This window comes from Nerophis lumbriciformis, linkage group LG30 (genome assembly GCF_033978685.3).
Source record: "Nerophis lumbriciformis linkage group LG30, RoL_Nlum_v2.1, whole genome shotgun sequence".
Classification (NCBI taxonomy): domain Eukaryota; kingdom Metazoa; phylum Chordata; class Actinopteri; order Syngnathiformes; family Syngnathidae; genus Nerophis; species Nerophis lumbriciformis.
Genome location: NC_084577.2, coordinates 13,262,587 through 13,280,358, shown reverse-complemented (window position 1 = coordinate 13,280,358; position 17,772 = coordinate 13,262,587). Strand labels below are relative to the sequence as shown.

The window sequence follows — 17,772 nt, the reverse complement described above, 5'->3', positions numbered from 1 at the left end:
TAGTTTGGGGTGATACCACAAATGTGGGTATCGACCTAATACCAAGTAGTTACAGGAGCAGTATTGGCCATACCAGTGCTGATACTCATACTTCAAGAACATATTCAAGATCATTGAATGATTTCATTTTTGATCAGAAATATAATCAGACAAAACATAGGATGACGGTGTAACAATAAAATTTTAATATTTAAATTATGTCCTACTACTAATTTAAATACTTCGTTTTTTGCCTGGCTCTCCTTTGTCCAGGGACTTATACACTCAGTGTCTAAACCAGTGTTTTTCAAACTTTTTTGAGCCAAGGCACATTTTTTGCGTTGAAAAAATGCGGAGGCACACCACTAGCAGAAATCATTAAAAAACGAAACTCAGTTGACAGTAAAAAGTTGTCGCAATTGTTGTATAGGACTTTAAACCATACCGCCCGAATGCAGCTGAGATAGGCTCCAGCAACCCCGAAAGGCACAAGCAGTAGAAAGTGGATGGATGGACTTTAAACCATAACCAACCATGCATCACTATAGCTCTTGTCTCAAATTAGGTGTACTGTCACATCACACCATGACTTATTTTGAGTTTTTTGCTGTTTTCCTGTGTGTATTGTTTTAGTTCTTGTCTTGCGCTCCTATTTTGGTGGCTTTTTTCTCTTTTTTTGATATTTTCCTGTAGCAGTTTTATGTCTTCCTTTGAGCGATTATTTCCCGCATCTACTTTGTTTTAGCAATCAAGAAGATTTCAGTTGTTTTTATCCTTCTTTGTGTGGACATTGTTGATTGTCACGTCATGGTCGGATGTACATTGTGGACGCCGTTTTTGCTCCACAGTAAGTCTTTGCTGTCGTCCAGCGTTCTGTTTTTGTTTACTTTGTAGCCAGTTTCGTTCTGCATAGCCTTCCCTAAGTTTCACTGCCTTTTCTTAAGGGCACTCACCTTTTGTTTATTTTTGGTTTAAGCATTAGACGCATTTTTACCTGCACGCTGCCTCCCGCTGTTTCCGACATCTACAAAGCAATTAGGTACCTGCCACCTACTGATATGGAAGAATATTACATGGTTACTCTGCCGAGCACTAGACAGCACCGACACTCAACAACAACACATCATTTGCAGACTATAATTACTGGTTTGCAAAAAATGTTTTTAACCCAAATAGGTGAAATTAGATAATCTCCCATGGCACACCAGACTGTATCTCACGGCAAACTAGTGTTGAAAAACACTGGTCTAAACAATAACAAAAACGACAAAATAAGTAAAGCAAATAGAACTAGATGTTTCAATCCCTTTGGTAAGTAGGAACAATCTTGATGGTAGCAGTCGGTGTGGAGTGGTGAAAGGGAGGGTAAGTATGTCATTGGGGTCTTCGGGTGGGCACCCTGCTTCATCGACGTTTCGTTGATTGAAGCCCACGACGTCTCCAGAGGGCTCAACGGTGTATCTAGCGTCCCAGGTACACCCTCCTCCATGCCATACCCTCCATATCCTGTCGGACTCTGCATGGCAGGGTCGTCCTTCTCCCTGAGTCAGGCCTAAGCCTGACCGCATACCCTTGTCTCTTATTTTACTGCCCAGTTGGGGTCCTTGCGCTTAATCCAGAGCCAGTTGCTGGCTTTTTCGGCAGCACTTGACATGGACTTGATAGCCTGTTGGAGGGAGCGTCCCTTCACCCCCATTTTTCTCAACAGACTGATGGTAGATGTGGCAATAAATCCCCAGCATCCCACCTCTACTGGGAAAATGCTGGTCTTCCAGCCGTTCTGGGATGCTTCAGCTGCCAGGTCAGAATATTAGTTTTTTTTCCTCTCGTAAGCCTCTTCAACCCCTTCTTCCCATGGTACTGTCAGCTCCACGACATAAGCAAGCTTTGCTGTTGGAGACCACAGGACCATGTCTGGCCGGAGTGTTGTAGCCATTATTTCTGGGGGAAACACAAGCTTTTTATCAAGGTCTACTTCCAATTTCCAATCTCAAGCCGACTGCAGGATGCTTGCATTATTTGGTGTCGTTTGACACTCTTGATGTTGGCCAGCTGGTACAAAATGTGTGAACTGGACCTTTCCTGCTGGTGTTTGTGGGAGCTTGTTTGTGGTGGTTCGCCTCTGTTCCAGTGTTAATGCAACCTCTCTGAGTACTTGGTTATGCCGCCAAGTATAGCGTCCTTGGGTGAGACTTGTAGTACACCCTGATAGGATATGTCTTAGAGATGCAGGTACTTGACAGGCGGGATCTTCTCCGTACCAGGTTTCAGATTTAGGGGGGACGGTAGCATGTCGTACGTGGCTCTGATGATAAAACTCAGCCGTGCTCCCTCCATCTGCCAGATGTCATACCAGTTGAGCTTTTTCTTCTCCAGGCTTTCCCAGTTGGTCCATCTCCCCTGCTTGGCCATTGAGGCGGCTTTAGCATGTCACTCTCCCTGTTCCTGTCTCCTGACTTCCTCTACTACTAGCCGTGTCTTCTGCTCTGATGTTGCTTTGTGCCAAAGGGGGACCTTTTGGGATGAGTGCGAGCCCTGCTCTCCCATGCTGTACTTGCCCAACCACATCTCTGAATTGAAGAGCAGACTTTGCACTCTGAACAGCTTCTGATGGAATTCACTTCTTTCCCGCTGTTACTCGGGGGGCCGCTGTTCGAATGACTGCATCCTCAGTTTTGGTTAGCGTCATGACCAGCCTTGCTTTGGTGCATTTGAATTCTTCCACCAGTCCTGAGATTGGTAATTCCAATTTGCCATGCCCATATAGTCCGATGGAACTGAAGAATCTTGGAATTCCAAGCCACATAAAAATATACCGTATTTTCCGCACTATAAGGCGCACCGGATTATTAGCCGCACCTTCTATGAATTACATATTTCATAATTTTGTCCACCAATAAGCCGCCCCGGACTAAAAGCCGCGCCTACGCTGCGCTAAAGTGAATGTCAAAAAAACGCTGCGCTAAAGTGAATGTCAAAAAAACAGTCAGATAGTTCAGTCAAACTTTAATAATATATTGAAAACCAGCGTTCTAACAACTCTGTCCCAAAATGTACGCAAATGTGCAATCACAAACATAGTAAAATTCAAAATGGTGTAGAGCAATAAATAGCAACATAATGTTGCTCGAACGTTAATGTCACAACACACAAAATAAACATAGCGCTCACCTTCTGAAGTTATTCTTCATTCGTAAATCCTTCGAATTCTTCGTCTTCGGTGTCCGAATTGAAAAGTTGCGCAAGCGTGGGATCCAAAAATGGCCGGCTCCGCCTCGTCGAAGTCATCGGATTCAGTGTCGCTGTTGTTGTGCAGCAGTTCTGTGAATCCTGCCTTCCGGAAAGCTCGGACCACAGTTGTGACCGAAACTATCTGCCCAGGCATTTACGATCCACTGGCAGATGTTGGCGTATGTCGACCGGCGCTATCTGCCCGGCGTATGTCGACCGGCGCTATCTGCCCGTCTTAGTGAAGGTGTGTTCGCCTTCGGAGCTGTGTGAAAAAAGCCACCCGGCCTCTTCGCGTAAACTTCCCTTAACCACTCGCTCATCTTTTCTTCATCCATCCATCCCTTCGAGTTAGCTTTTATGATGACGCCGGCTGGAAAGGTCTCTTTTGGCAAGGTCTTCCTTTTGAATATCACCCTGGGTGGAAGTTAGCATGGCAAGCTAGAACCACAGTGAAGGATGACTTCTCATTCTCTGTGGTGCGAATATTCACCGTACGTGCTCCCGTTCCACAGTGCAGTTCACAGGAATATCAGTTGCTGTGAAATACGGTAGTAATCCGTGTGCGGATGGAGAGATTGCGTCTTTTTATGAACCGGATCCTTGTCCTTTGTAGGAGCCATTTTGTGGTCTTTACAGATGTAAACAGGAAATGAAACGTACGGTGATATCCGCGCGTTTTTTCTTCTTCTTCCGGGGGCGGGTGAAGCGCTTCCTGTTCTATGGGGGCGGGTGCTTTCCTTGGCGGTTGCTTGCGTAGAAGAAGAAGCGCTTCCTGTTCTACCGGGAAAAAAGATGGCGGCTGTTTACCGAAGTTGCGAGACCGAAACTTTATGAAAATGAATCGTAATAAAGCGCACCGGGTTATTAGGCGCACTGTCAGCTTTTGAGAAAAATTGTGGTTTTTAGGTGCGCCTTATAGTGCGGAAAATACGGTATATCGATATAACCACTGTAGTATCGACTATATAATTGTTTTATACTTGGTACTGTTAATGTCGATATCTGTATTGATCCACTTACCTTTGTTTATATTCAAAAACTCTAGCTTGCAGTTAGCGGTTAGCACATACCAGTGACGTGCGGTGAGGTTCATGGCTGGTGAGGCACTGACTTCATCACAGTCAGATTTACAAACATATGAACCCTAAAGAGTATCTTATTCACCATTTGATTGGCAGCAGTTAACAGGTTATGTTTAAAAGCTCATACCAGCATTCTTCCCTGCTTGTCACTCAGCATCAAGGGTTGGAATTGGGGGTTAAATCACCAAAGATTATTCCCGGGCGTGGCGCCGCTGCTGCCCACTGCTCCCCTCACCTCCCAGGGGGTGATCAAGGGATGGGTCAAATGCAGAGGACAAATTTCACCACACCTAGTGTGTGTGTGACAATCATTGCTACTTTAACTAAACTTTAACTTTACACATACAAACAGTAGCACACAAAAAAGCACATTTAATTAAAAAAACGTTATTATGGTCTTACCTTTACTTATAAGTGCGGGAACAGTGGTGTTCGTGTTGGAGGAGTTGTGAATGAATGAAATATGAAATCCGTGCTGCAGTCTGCAGGTGTACCTAATGTTGTGTCCCTGCAGTCGTTCACGGCTCCTCCGGCGCGAGCATTGTTGTTTTTGCACTTTTTGGCTTCTTGTTAAGTGACTTTCTTTGGGTGGATTCGGTCTTGCACGTGGAGGGTTTGGGTGTGGGCTTTGGTTGGTGTGGCGCTCCCGTCGGGGGTGCAGTCTGCGGCGGGGGTGCATTAACCGGCACCAGGAGGCGGGATTACTGCTTGCCTCACACAGTGCGTCTTCGCAGCAGTTGTATGATCGCTCAGCACAAGAAATACTTTACACACATACAGTTGTTGACAAAATACACTGTACATTATATACCTCAGCTAACTAAACTATGGAAATGTATAATATAGTTCATGTAGCAATACGGTCTCACTGCACAGCAGGCCAGCAGTTAGCCGAGTCCGCAATCCATGTTGAGGCACAACTGAGTGACGTGCCTCTTCTCAGTATTTGAACGACAAATGTGAAAATTCAGCGATTTTGAATAAAAATAATCTAAAACTGGTGAAGTTAAATAGAAAATAACTTTATAGTATAATCACTGAATACATATAACAATTTAATTTTTTTTTTTTCTTTTTACATTTTTTTTCTTTCCATGAGGACAGGTGAGGCCCCGCAAATATAATAAAAGTCTTATATAGGTGTTATAATGAAGGCAACACATGATGTATGTGTCTATATTAGCTATAATATTCTACTATCAAAATTACTTTTTGTCTCAGGCTGACGCAAATCTTTGTTGCAGAAATTTTGAAATTGTAATATTTATTTTAAACAATTTTACAACATTGGAAAACATTCGTAAAACAGAGGTTTCTCAGAGGATGAGATAACTCCTGGAAATTGCTGGCTTAGAATGGACAAAGTTATAGGTGTGTGTCCAAGTTAAAGGAAATGGCAGGCTGTCTTCTTCAAATGGATTTATTACAATCTCTGCAAGCTGGTTAAGGTTTGCTGTGGTCTGGAACAACATGGCAAACAAACAACTATCAGAAATGCTGCCAATATTAAATACAGATAATGTGTCAAGAGACACGCAACTATGCAACTATACAGCGAGGACATAAGTAAAGGAAATTAAATGAGCTCACATATATCTATAAACGAGGCATAATGATGCAATATGTACATACAGCTAGCCTAAATAGCATGTTAGCATCAATTAGCTTGCAGTCATGCACTGACCAAATATGTCCGATTAGCACTCCAACAAGTCAATAACATCAACAAAACTCACATTTAGATCTCTGTCACTGTCGGTCTCTTTTATGCTCTATGGTCTTTATCAAACATATTGCATGCACTCAGGTCAAATGGAAACATTTTTTCCTTGCTTCTGTATATTTGAAGGAGTTGGAATCAGAACCTGACTTAGCTACTAGATATACAAATAGAACACTTTTTTATTTTACTATGCTGGGGTATACTGATTCAGCAAAGGGGGGATTTGCCATTGCAGCTATCAACATGTCAACTTTTTTGTTGTAGATGTCAGCAATGCAAATGTTCCTGCTTTCAGCAAGAACACAACATTGTCTTTGAAGCACTGTGGTATCACACATTTCCATGCATCGGACTCCTGTGCTGCACCGACACACACTGTGTCAATAAGACAGCCGAGGCTCCTTCATGAATCTATTGTGCATGCAACGAATCCAGATATCCACATACCAGCATCTTGACGAGGGCCAGAGGGCGGGAGCACATTACACCAGTTTTAAAGCCACTGCATTGGCTCGTCGTCCGCTTCAGGTTCCATTTTAAAGTTATATTATTAGTTTTTAAACATCTTAATGTCCTTGCACCTTCTAAACTATCTAACCTGTTTTAACGTATCAACCCTCGCGGATACTGAGGTCCTCTGGTTCTGGTCTTTTGTTTTTAACAAATACTTGAACAAAGACCCATGGTGAGGCGATATGTATTTAACTCTGGCCCCCACCTGTGAAACAACCTGTCGGAGAGCCTCAGGACTGCATGGACCGTTGATATTTAAAAAAAAAAAAAATAAATAAATAAATAAATAAAATTAAAAAAAATAAATAAAAAAAAAAAATATATATATATATATATATATATATATATATATATATATATATATATATATTAAAGACACATTTTAATCAGTCTTTTTACCAACCATGGTAAAATCTTCTTCTTTTTAAAATTGTATTTAATTTTATTGTGTTGTTATCATTTTTTATTTTTTTTATTTTTTTTATTTTATTTATTATTTATTTTTTCATGTATTTTTTTTTTTTTTTTTTTTTTTTGTCCTGTCCAGCTTCTCAGGCAAATCATATAGTTGATGTAGATGCCCATGTCGGCTGTTCAGATTTACTTTACAAAAGAGTGTTGTTATCGTTAATTTATTGCTGTTAATAATACTATTATTCTCTCAATGTTATGTTTTTATTAAATTATCACTGTATTATATTTTATTTTTACATAGATTTTATAATACGTTTCATGCTATGTTTTTATATGGCAATAATTTTAGTTATTCTCCAATGTGGACTCCTCAAGGGTTGCCATGCTATGTTTTGTTTTTGTTATGGACAATAGTGCTGTGCGTGTGTGTGTGTGTGTGTGTGTGTGTGTGTGTGTGTGTGTGTGTGTGTGTGTGTGTGTGTGTGTGTGTGTGTGTTTTTCTACTTTCTTTTTTGCATTGCAGATATATTTATAAAACAATCTTGCCTTCCTTCATACTTTCTCCAAACGAGCCGTTCAGTATTTGCACAACCTGTGACGTTTTTCGCACTGATTATCCATATATGGTATGAATTTACCCAAACAGCTTTGCGCGTGTCCGTCACTGTAGTCAAATGTCGTAGTCAATAAATTCCTTCTTTTTCCCTATCCTCTTGTTGTGGGCCAGACATGCACATGCACCCTCTGCTGTTGCCATTTCAATACAAAGTAGCGAATAGTTCGAACTTAATCCGTCGGTAGACTCGCCGTGTAAGCGCTAAAATCTAGTCGAAGTGGAGGCACGTAAATAAGACCGCCCACAAAACGCTGCATCCTGAAGAGGGTCTGAAAGCAGCTTAAACGGTCTGTGAAATACAAAACCCAAAACCAGTGAAGTTGGCACGTTGTGGAAAACGTAAATAAAAACAGAATACAATGATTTGCAAATCCTTTTCAACCTATATTCAATTGAATAGACTGCAAAGACAAGATACTTAACGTTTGAACTGGAAAACTTAATTTTTTTCAAATATAAGCTCATTTGGAATTTGATGCCTACAACATGTTTGGAAGATATTTGGAACATCCCACAGGTGAACAGGCTAATTGGGAACAGGTGGGTGCCATAATTGGGTATAAAAGCAGCTTCCATGAAATGCTCAGTCATTCACAAACAAGGATGTGGCGAGGGTCACCACTTTGTGAACAAATGCGTGAGCAAATTGTCCAACAGTTTAAGAACAACATTTCTCAACGAGCTATTGCAAGGAATTTGAGGATTTCACCATCTACGATCTGTAATATCATCAAAAGGTTCAGAGAATCTGGGGAAATCACTGCACGCAAGCGATGAAATTATGGACCTTGGATCCCTCAGGCGGTGCTGCATCAAAAAGCGACATCAGTGTGTAAAGGATATCACCATATGGGCTCGGGAACACTTCAGAAAACCACTGTCAGTAACTACAGTTTGTTGCTAGGGACTGATGCAAAGTGGAAAAGTGTTCTGTGGTCTGACGAGTGTACATTTGAAATTGTTATAGGCGCAAAGTTGAAAAGCCAGCATCTGTGATGGTATGGGGGTGTATTAGTGCCCAAAGCATGGGTAACTTACACATCTGTGAAGGCGCCATTAATGCTGAAAGATACATACAGGTTTTGGAGCAACATGTGTTGCCATCCAAGCAACATTATCATGGACGCCCCTGCTTATATCAGCAAGACAATGCCAAGCCATGTGTTACAACAGCATGGCTTCATAGTAAAAGAGTGCAGGTACTAGACTGGCCTGCCTGTAGTCCAGACCTGTCTCCCATTGAAAATGTGTGGCGCATTATGAAGCTTAAAATACCACAACAGAGACCGTGGACTGTTGAACAACTTAAGCTGTACATCAAGCAAGAATAGGAAATAATTCCACCTGAAAAGCCTCAAAAATTGGTCTCCTCAGTTCCCAAATGTTTACTGAGTGTAGTTAAAAGGAAAAGCCATGTAACACAGTGGTAAAAATGCCCCTGTGCCAACTTGTTTGTCAATGTGTTGCTGTCAATAAATTCTAAGTTAATGATTATTTACAACAACAAAAAAAGTTTCTCAGTTACAACATTAAATATCTTGTCTTTGCAGTCTATTTAATTGAATATAAGGTGAAAAGGATTTGCAAAACATTGTATTCTGTTTTTATTTACGAATTACACAACATGCCAACTTCACTGGTTTTGGGTTTTGTATAATCTATGCAAAATGTTGACCATAGAACCACAATTATGTGCTATGTAGAACACAAGGAAGTGTTTTAAATGTAGAAACAAATCATAATATGACGCTTTTAAAATATTATGCATTCACATTGTTTGCCATGTTCTATGGACTTTCCAATGCAGGTGAAAAATAATAATAATTCAAAGCAGGCTTATTATTAATAGGAACCTTGAGACATTATCATAATTGGTTTGTCATTGAATATTATATATTCCTTACAGCAGCTTGTTTACTAAACCATTTTATTGATCACCGATGCTGTGGCTCAAGCGGGCATTTTTCAGTCTTTAGTACTTTGGTTACAGTAATGGTCATTCACAATAAGTAAAACATGTTGCTGTGCTTGTGTATTGATCAAGGTTAATTTACAGTGTGCTCCCACACAAAAGGCCTCGCACGTGCAACGCTAATTTACAAGTTCTGTATGGGGGCCACCTTCAGTGTGATGATACAACTTGGATATAATTGATCATGCACATTAAATATGCTTTTAATAACACTCCAAATTGTTGTCACTATTGAAGTGAATTCCACATATGGTGAATGTTTATATTCAATTTGGAGAAGGCGAACCACCAGGTTTAAGTAAAAAAAAAAATGCTCTAGAACGAGCCTTAGTTGGACATTCGCATGTGGACTGGAATTAGCTCTCTCACGAGAAGAAGCAATTAAAACCAGGCTTCGGAATGCAAAATTTATAGCGCTATCCCGGAGTAGAGATTCGGGTGTGGTGTTCGGGTCTGTGGGACCCGTTTTCATTTTTTATTAAAAAAAAAATGATACAATTAATTAATTTTTCAAACTGAGACTCACTGACTTTGGCTCATTTTCTGTGAAGAACATATATCAGAATACATATTTAATAACCACACACCATACACCCCCCTACACATTTCTATTACATATAAGATGTCCGGGTCCACTGGACCTGGGGCTAATAGAAGTGTGGAAATTGATGTTCTGTGTACAACACACACACACACACACACACACACACAAACACACACACACACACACACACACACACACACACACACACACACACACACACACACACACACACACACACACACACACACACACACACACACACACACACAGCAGGCCTAGACAGGAGGAGGACAGAGTGTAGGTACACAGAACATCAGAGAGTCAAATGTGCGAGAAAAGGAGAGCAGACAGTGTTGACAAACAATGTTGCAATCTTGTGTGGGAACCGCAGGTGCAGAAACACAAAAGAAGAATCCCTGTGGGATGCACAAACTGGCAGATAAATTTTCCGTGCAACGTTCATATTGTTGTTACTCAGCCAGTGTTTGTGGGTCCGATGGACACGTTGCATTTTGTGGCTTTTAATGCCTCACAATCAAACACTTTTATGTTAAAATACTGAACAGATGTTTATTGTTCAGTATTTTAACGTAAAAGTGTTTGACTGTGAGGCATTAAAAGCCACAAAATGCAACGGGTCCATCAGACCCACAAACGCTGGCTGAGTAACAACAATATGAACATTACACAAGGGTTGAATGTCAAACCTACAAATTATGTCTTCCCTGTCCCTACACACAAACATCTCCTTACATGGTCAGGTTGTCCCGTCCTGACTTAGCACACACCCAGACTGAGAAAGAAGGAATATATAACTGATGGTTCGGCTCCTCCAGATGAGGAGTCCTTCATTTTTTGACCAGAGTTCCTCTAGGTACTGTAGAACTGTTTAATGACGCTCGTTTGTAACCCAGCAGCTTTTTGTCCAGCAAAGCGTCTCCGACGTCTCTTTTGATGCAGCCGCACTGCCGTGTTGCCCGCCTGCTCGGGAGCGAGTGACAAGACCAGAAATACAGTTCACTACATTATGTGTTTGCTGTCCGTGCAGATTTCCGCTTAGCATTTGTGTAATTAAAAAGCAGCTCTGGCAATGTGATCACCTGGAAGTCAGGCTTTTCTAAAATCAGTGTCTAAAACACGGCTAAAGTGCTACAACTTCGCCGGTTTATTCAAGTATTGCATAATATATTGTAAATTAAAGCTTTATGATTAATCCAATTCACCAATAATTCATTTAACATGCACACAGCCTATAAATATGTTAAATTGTGCATCACTTTGACACGGGAGCCTCTTTTAAAACAGTGAGAACATCTCCAGAAGAGAATAAAATATGTGTTGCAGTGTCCTGGCTTGCTCTGTAATTTGAGCAGTGGATTCTGCAGTAGCAGCCATGAGATTAAAATCCAAATCGCTGGCCCACGCCAAAGTAAGTACATATTTGACCCCACGCATGAAGCCAAAGCTGCTTAGAGATGATGGTACTGTGGAATATAATCATAACAGGATACCTAATGTGCATCAATGGGTTAACGGTCCTGTTTGAAATTCAGATACAGATTATGTTACATTACAATGATGCTATACAAACTATCATGTCGACACCATTAGCTTTGTTTGGTTTAGATTTGATCTTTCACAAATTGTTATAATAGAAGGCACTAGGAAGACCCCAAATTAAAACACAATGCAAGAATTTGCAAGTGTCATTTATGTATTATGATCGCTCCTCTGCATGCGGCAAGAAAAAACTCGATCCAATGGGATGACAATGAGAAACCTTGGAAGACCGCAGATGTGGGGACCCCACCTAGTGGGGCCAGCAGGAGATCATTTTGAGTGGAGACAGGTCAGTAGCGTAGAGACGTCCAACTGATGCACAGATGAGTGGTCCACCCTGGGTCCCGACTTTGGACAGCTAGCGCATCATCTCTGGTCACCGAATCTGAGCAGAAAAGAAACGGCAGATCAACTGGTCTAAAAGGGAGGTCTATTTAAAGGCTAGAGTATACAAATGAGTTTTAAGATGGGACTTAAATGCTTCTACTGAGGTAGCATCTCTAATTGTTACCGGGAGGGCATTCCAGAGTACTGGAGCCCGAATAGAAAACGCTCTATAGCCCGCAGACTTTTTTTGGGCTCTGAGAATCACTAATAAGCCGGAGTTCTTTGAACGCAGATTTCTTGCCGTGACATATGGTACTAAAACACGCGCAAACTTGATAGCACACGCAAAGCTGATCTACTAAACGTGTGCAAAGTGGTTTGCGTCTGTTATGTGAGCAGAATAAGGCGTGCAATCCATTTTGCATCTCTGTCTTCGTTAACATGCAAAGTATATGCTGATCATCAAGACGCATATGATACTGGGAGGAGAAAATACAAATATATTATACAGCACACGCAATGTGAGATATCAACATTCATCGCCGTTTTGCGAGGTATACTTTATGTTTTAATTAGCACGTCTGAAGAGTACGTGCAAACTGATACAGTTAAAAACACAACTGTGAGAGAGGAGTGTTCACTCTGCAAAGTCTTACTGTATGCTTCAACATATTTGGACAGTCAGAAACAAAAAATATTAGAAACATCCTTGTGGAGGTCTTGCTCCTCCGGGTTCTTCGGACCACCAAGGACGGACATGACAGCTTTGTTCATGGTTCTGAACAGGGATTTATTTTTCATGAAATGTTCGTTCCGTTGCTTTTCAGCCATGGGGCTTCTGGCGTCTCTGTCTCTCGCTCGTGCTCGTTCTCCACCATCAACCACTCCACCATCAACCACTCTCCTTTCTCCTTCCCGACTGCTGCCTTTAACAGAGCAACAGGTGATCAGACAAACACAGCTGGGTCATCTACGCACCTGTCGCTGATCTCGAAACCGGTCCTGGAACACCCCGCTTCACTGCAGGTCCGCAGGCCACGCCCCCCCCTCCCCCCATCCTCTATTCAGCAACATCCTTTTATAATTTGAATAGCTGCTGGATGACCTAAAGAGCTGATTAAAACAAATCAATTGATGCGTTTTGGTTTAATTAAAAAAAAAATAATAATAATGGTGTTTGTTTTTTCACATATAATAGACTAGAGTAGACTAGACTTCCTTTTTATTGTCATTCAAATTTTAACTTTACAGTACAGATAAGAACGAAATGTTGTTACATAAGCTCATAGTAGTGCAGGATAAAAAAGCAATAAGGTGCATATATAAATAAATAAATAAATATATATAAATAATATATAAATATATGTATATATATATATATAAAATAAATAAATACATATAAATATATATAAATAAGTAAATAGATTGCTGTACAGATAAATAAATTGCACTTTTTCACATGCGACCACGTTTATGGATGTATGTTATATTGTCTTTTTTATTCCAGCGAGTTAATCGATTTTGGGGGGAGTTGAGGGGATAATTTAATTATGATGCGTTCAAGAGTCTTACGGCCTGAGGGAAGAAGCTGTTACAGAACCTGGAGGTTCTGCTTCGGAGGCTGCGGAACCTCTTTCTAGAGTCCAGCAGTGAAAACAGTCCTTGGTGGGGGTGGGAGGAGTCTGCTGCCCTGGTCAGGCAGCAGCTTTTTACGATCTCCTGGATAGGAGGAAGAGGAGTCCTGATGATCTTTTCCGCCGTCCTCACCACTCTCTGGAGAGACTTCCAGTCTGAGGCATTGCAGGCTCCAGTCCAGACAGAGATGCTGTTGGTCAGCAGGCTCTCTATAGTGCCTCTGTAGAATGTGCTGAGAATGGGGGGAGGAAGCTGTGCTCTTTTCATCCGACGCAAAAAGTGAATGCGCTGCTGAGCTCTTTTTACAGGAGCTCCGGTGTGTAGGGACCAGGTTATATTGTCAGTTATCTGCACCCCCAGGAACTTGGTGCTGCTTACTATCTCCACCGCCGTGCCGTTGATGAAGAGTGGAGCGTGGCTGGACTGGTGCTTCCTGAAGTCAACGATGATCTCCTTGGTCTTGTTGACATTCAGGACCAGGTTGTTGGTTCTGCACCAGTCAACCAGATGTTTCACCTCCTCCCTGTAGTCCATGTCATTGTTGTCACAGATGAGGCCCACCACTGTCGTGTCGTCCGCATACTTCACAATACATATCCTATGTGATAAAAACTTTTTGAAGTATGCACTAGTGCAGCCTCCTTCTCATCCATGCACCTTCAGCGGTCAAAAAAAAGAAAGAAAAGCTCCGGTGTGTAGGGACCAGGTCATATTGTCAGTTATCTGCACGCCCAGGGACTTGGTGCTGCTTACGATCTCCACTGCCGTGCCGTTGATGAAGAGTGGAGCGTGGCTGGAATGGTGCCTCCTGAAGTCGACGATGATCACCTTGGTCTCGTCGACGTTCAGGACCAGGTTGCTGGTTCTGCACCAGTCAACCAGATGTTTCACCTCTTCCCTGTAGTCCATGTTGTTGTTGTCACGGATGAGGCCCACTTCTGTTGTGTCGTCCGCATACTTCACAATGTGGTTAGTCGTGGACCTGTATATACAAGGCTTATTATATAAGGCTTTTCATTTTTTTCGGCTCCAGAAGGATTTATTTATTTTTGTATTTTGGGCATACTTGCCAACCCTCCCGAATTTTCCGGGAGACTCCCAAAATTCATTGCCTCTCCCGAAAACCTCCCGGGACAAATATCCTCCCGAAAATCTCCCGATTTTCAGCCGGAGCTGGAGGCCACACCCCCTCCAGCTCCATGCGGACCTGAGTGAGGACAGCCTTTTTTCACGACGGGAGGACAACGGTGACAAGAAATAAATCATCCAGACTAGAGATAAATTGTATTATTATGTTTATCTTACCTAAAAATAAATATATTTATTAATTAAAAAAACAAAAAACTAAATACATTTTTACTATATTTTGCTAAAAACATCAAAAATTAATTGTATTTTTATTTGTATTTTTTCTGACTCCTTATTACATCCAGCCATAGAATTATACATTAAAATAAACATATTTGAAATAATTAATTTTAAATTATCATAATAATTCATTTAAAATGACCATATTTAATTATTAAAATAATTGCTTGTTTATCAACAACTTTAGCATTTTATTCATTACATTTTGAAGCTCTCAGAAGCCAAGTTATGTTATATTCCTTAATATTTATTTATGCAAGTTTGAAGTATCAATTATCTAAACACAGTTTTGTTTGCATATTTTCAGGATATATATATATATATATATATATATATATATATATATATATATGTATATATATATATATGAAATACTTGACTTGGTGAATTCTAGTTGTCAATATACTCCTCCCCTCTTAACCACGCCCCCAACCACGCCCTGCCCCACCCCCGACCACGCCCCCCACCTCCCGAAATCGGAGGTCTCAAGGTTGGCAAGTATGATTTTGGGTTTGCCGACCCCTGGTCTGGTTGAGACAAGTGCGGCCAATAACGGCCACATTGTTCTGTAACTGTGTACGCTGTGTTGTTGTTTGAAGTCTAAACAGCAGGTACATTCACAGGTGTGTTTTGTCGCTTTAAAGTCAGCCTACTGGAAATTACAGTAATTAAGTCCTAATTAAGGATGAAAGAGCAGATTGATCTACTCCATCTCGGGTTTAAATGGATAATCCTATCACGTTAAGTCATTACAGTCACGGCAGATGGAAAAGTGTCAGGCAAGAACCGTACAGCCGTGCAGTTATCACTTTCAAGGGCACCGCTCCAATTATCCCCTTAGTAAAGGAACCTATCAATAACTGTGAGGAATTACCTTGTAGTTTAGGAGAAGATATGTTCAAGCAGAGAAACGACAGTGCAGCCCCAATCCCCACATTTTTTAAACCATCCATTGTTTAAAATTGATTGTTCTGCATTGCTCTTTCCCTAAGGGGCCATTTGGACTTGGCTGTGTCTTATTTTTCCCTCATCTCTGTCTCTCACCTACACTCTCTCATAGTGGTACTTTTTGCACATGCACACTTACACAAACGCACGCATGATTTATGGCTTTTATGTCTCACCGTTAGTAGTTGATTTATCCCGTTTCACAAAAGTATTCACTTCTCGCTTAATTGCATGTGTGAGTTTTGCGGATCACTGAACACCTACGCCCGTCACATACTGATAGTGTGTGAACGCCACACGCACACATTGGTTACCATATTTGTTGCTTATTAAAATGTTTCAGCTGTCAGCCTGCTGCTTCCCTGCCCCTACAGGCTTTTTCGGAGTATGTTTATCCCCCGTAGGACCGTAGCGGCCCACACACTAGCAACTAATTAGCATCTTAGTCCCGACCAACACGCATGTGATCATCTATTTAATATTGAGGAGGCGACACCATTGAGGACAACAATTGGGAAAAGGGCAGAACTGGTGAAAAGGAAGGTTATCAGGTTCCAAAAGTAAGCCGATCTACATTTCTGCCAGTGGGTGCTCGGTGTGTGTGTATTAGTGTTGTCCCGATACCAATATTTTGGTACCGGTACCGGTACCAAAAGTATTTCGGTACTTTTCTAAATAAAGGGTACCACAAAAAATTGCATTATTGGCTTTATTTTAACAAACAAATCTTAGGGTACATTAAACATATGTTTCTTTTTGCAATTTTGTCCTTAAATAAAATAGTGAACATACAAGACAACTTGTCTTTTAGTAGTAAGTAAACAAACAAAGGCTCCTAATTTGGCTGCTGACATATGCAGTAACATATTGTGCCATTTATCATTCTATTATGTTGTCAAAATTATTAAGGACAAGTGGTAGAAAAATTAATTATTAATTTACTTGTTCATTTACTGTTAATATCTGGTTATTTTCTCTTTTAACATGTTCTATCTACACTTCTGTTAAAATGTAATAATCACTTATTCTTCTGTTGTTTGGATGCTTTACATTAGTTTTGGATGATAGCACAAATTTGAGTATCAATCCGATACCAAGTAGTCACAGGATCATACATTGGTGTGTCCAGGGACATATTTCCTGAGTTTATAAACATAATATACATTTAAAAAAACCGAAAGAAGATTTTGTGATGTTAAAAAATATCGATGTAATCATAGTAGTATCGACTAGATACGCTATTGTATGTGGTATCATTACAGTGGATGTTAGGAGTAGATCCACCAATGGCGTTTGTTTACATTGTAGCGTCCCGGAAGAGTTGGTGCTGCAGGGAATTCTGGGAATTTGTTTTGTTGTGTTTATGTTGTGTTGCGGTGCAAATTTTCTTCCAAAATGTGTTTGTCATTGTTGTTTAGTGCGGTTTCACTATATGGCACATGTTTATGACAGTGTTGGCATTGTTCATACTGCCACCCTTAGTGTGACATGAATGGCTATTTAGTAAGTATGCCCTTAATTCCTTCATGTACAGTGTGTTAAAAGTCAAGGTGATTGTGTCATTAGTTCATTATTGGGCACAATGAAATCTTGGTTAAGTTTTGCCAATTATAGACTATATTATTTGTGACTTTTTTTATGTAAATTGAACCAGAAACTGACCAAAGATAGGCGTGCCAAGCTTTTGGTATCATATTCAAAAAGACTTGAGGGTGTAATTGCTGCTAAAAGTGCATCAACAAAGTATTGAGCAAGGCGGTGAATACTTATGTACAAACGTACATGTGATTTTAGTTTTTCAGTTTAAATAAACTAGCAAAGTTAAAAAAAAAAAATGTCACATTGTCATTATGGGGTATT

The 17,772-nt window shown here is 40.7% G+C and overlaps 1 protein-coding gene across 3 annotated transcripts in view; it reads left to right on the top strand.

The window, feature by feature from the left end:
• Positions 1-17,772, top strand: part of lsamp (limbic system associated membrane protein) — a 1,017,468-nt gene that overhangs the window by 657,455 nt on the left and 342,241 nt on the right. The gene's annotated exons all lie outside the window — the stretch shown is intronic.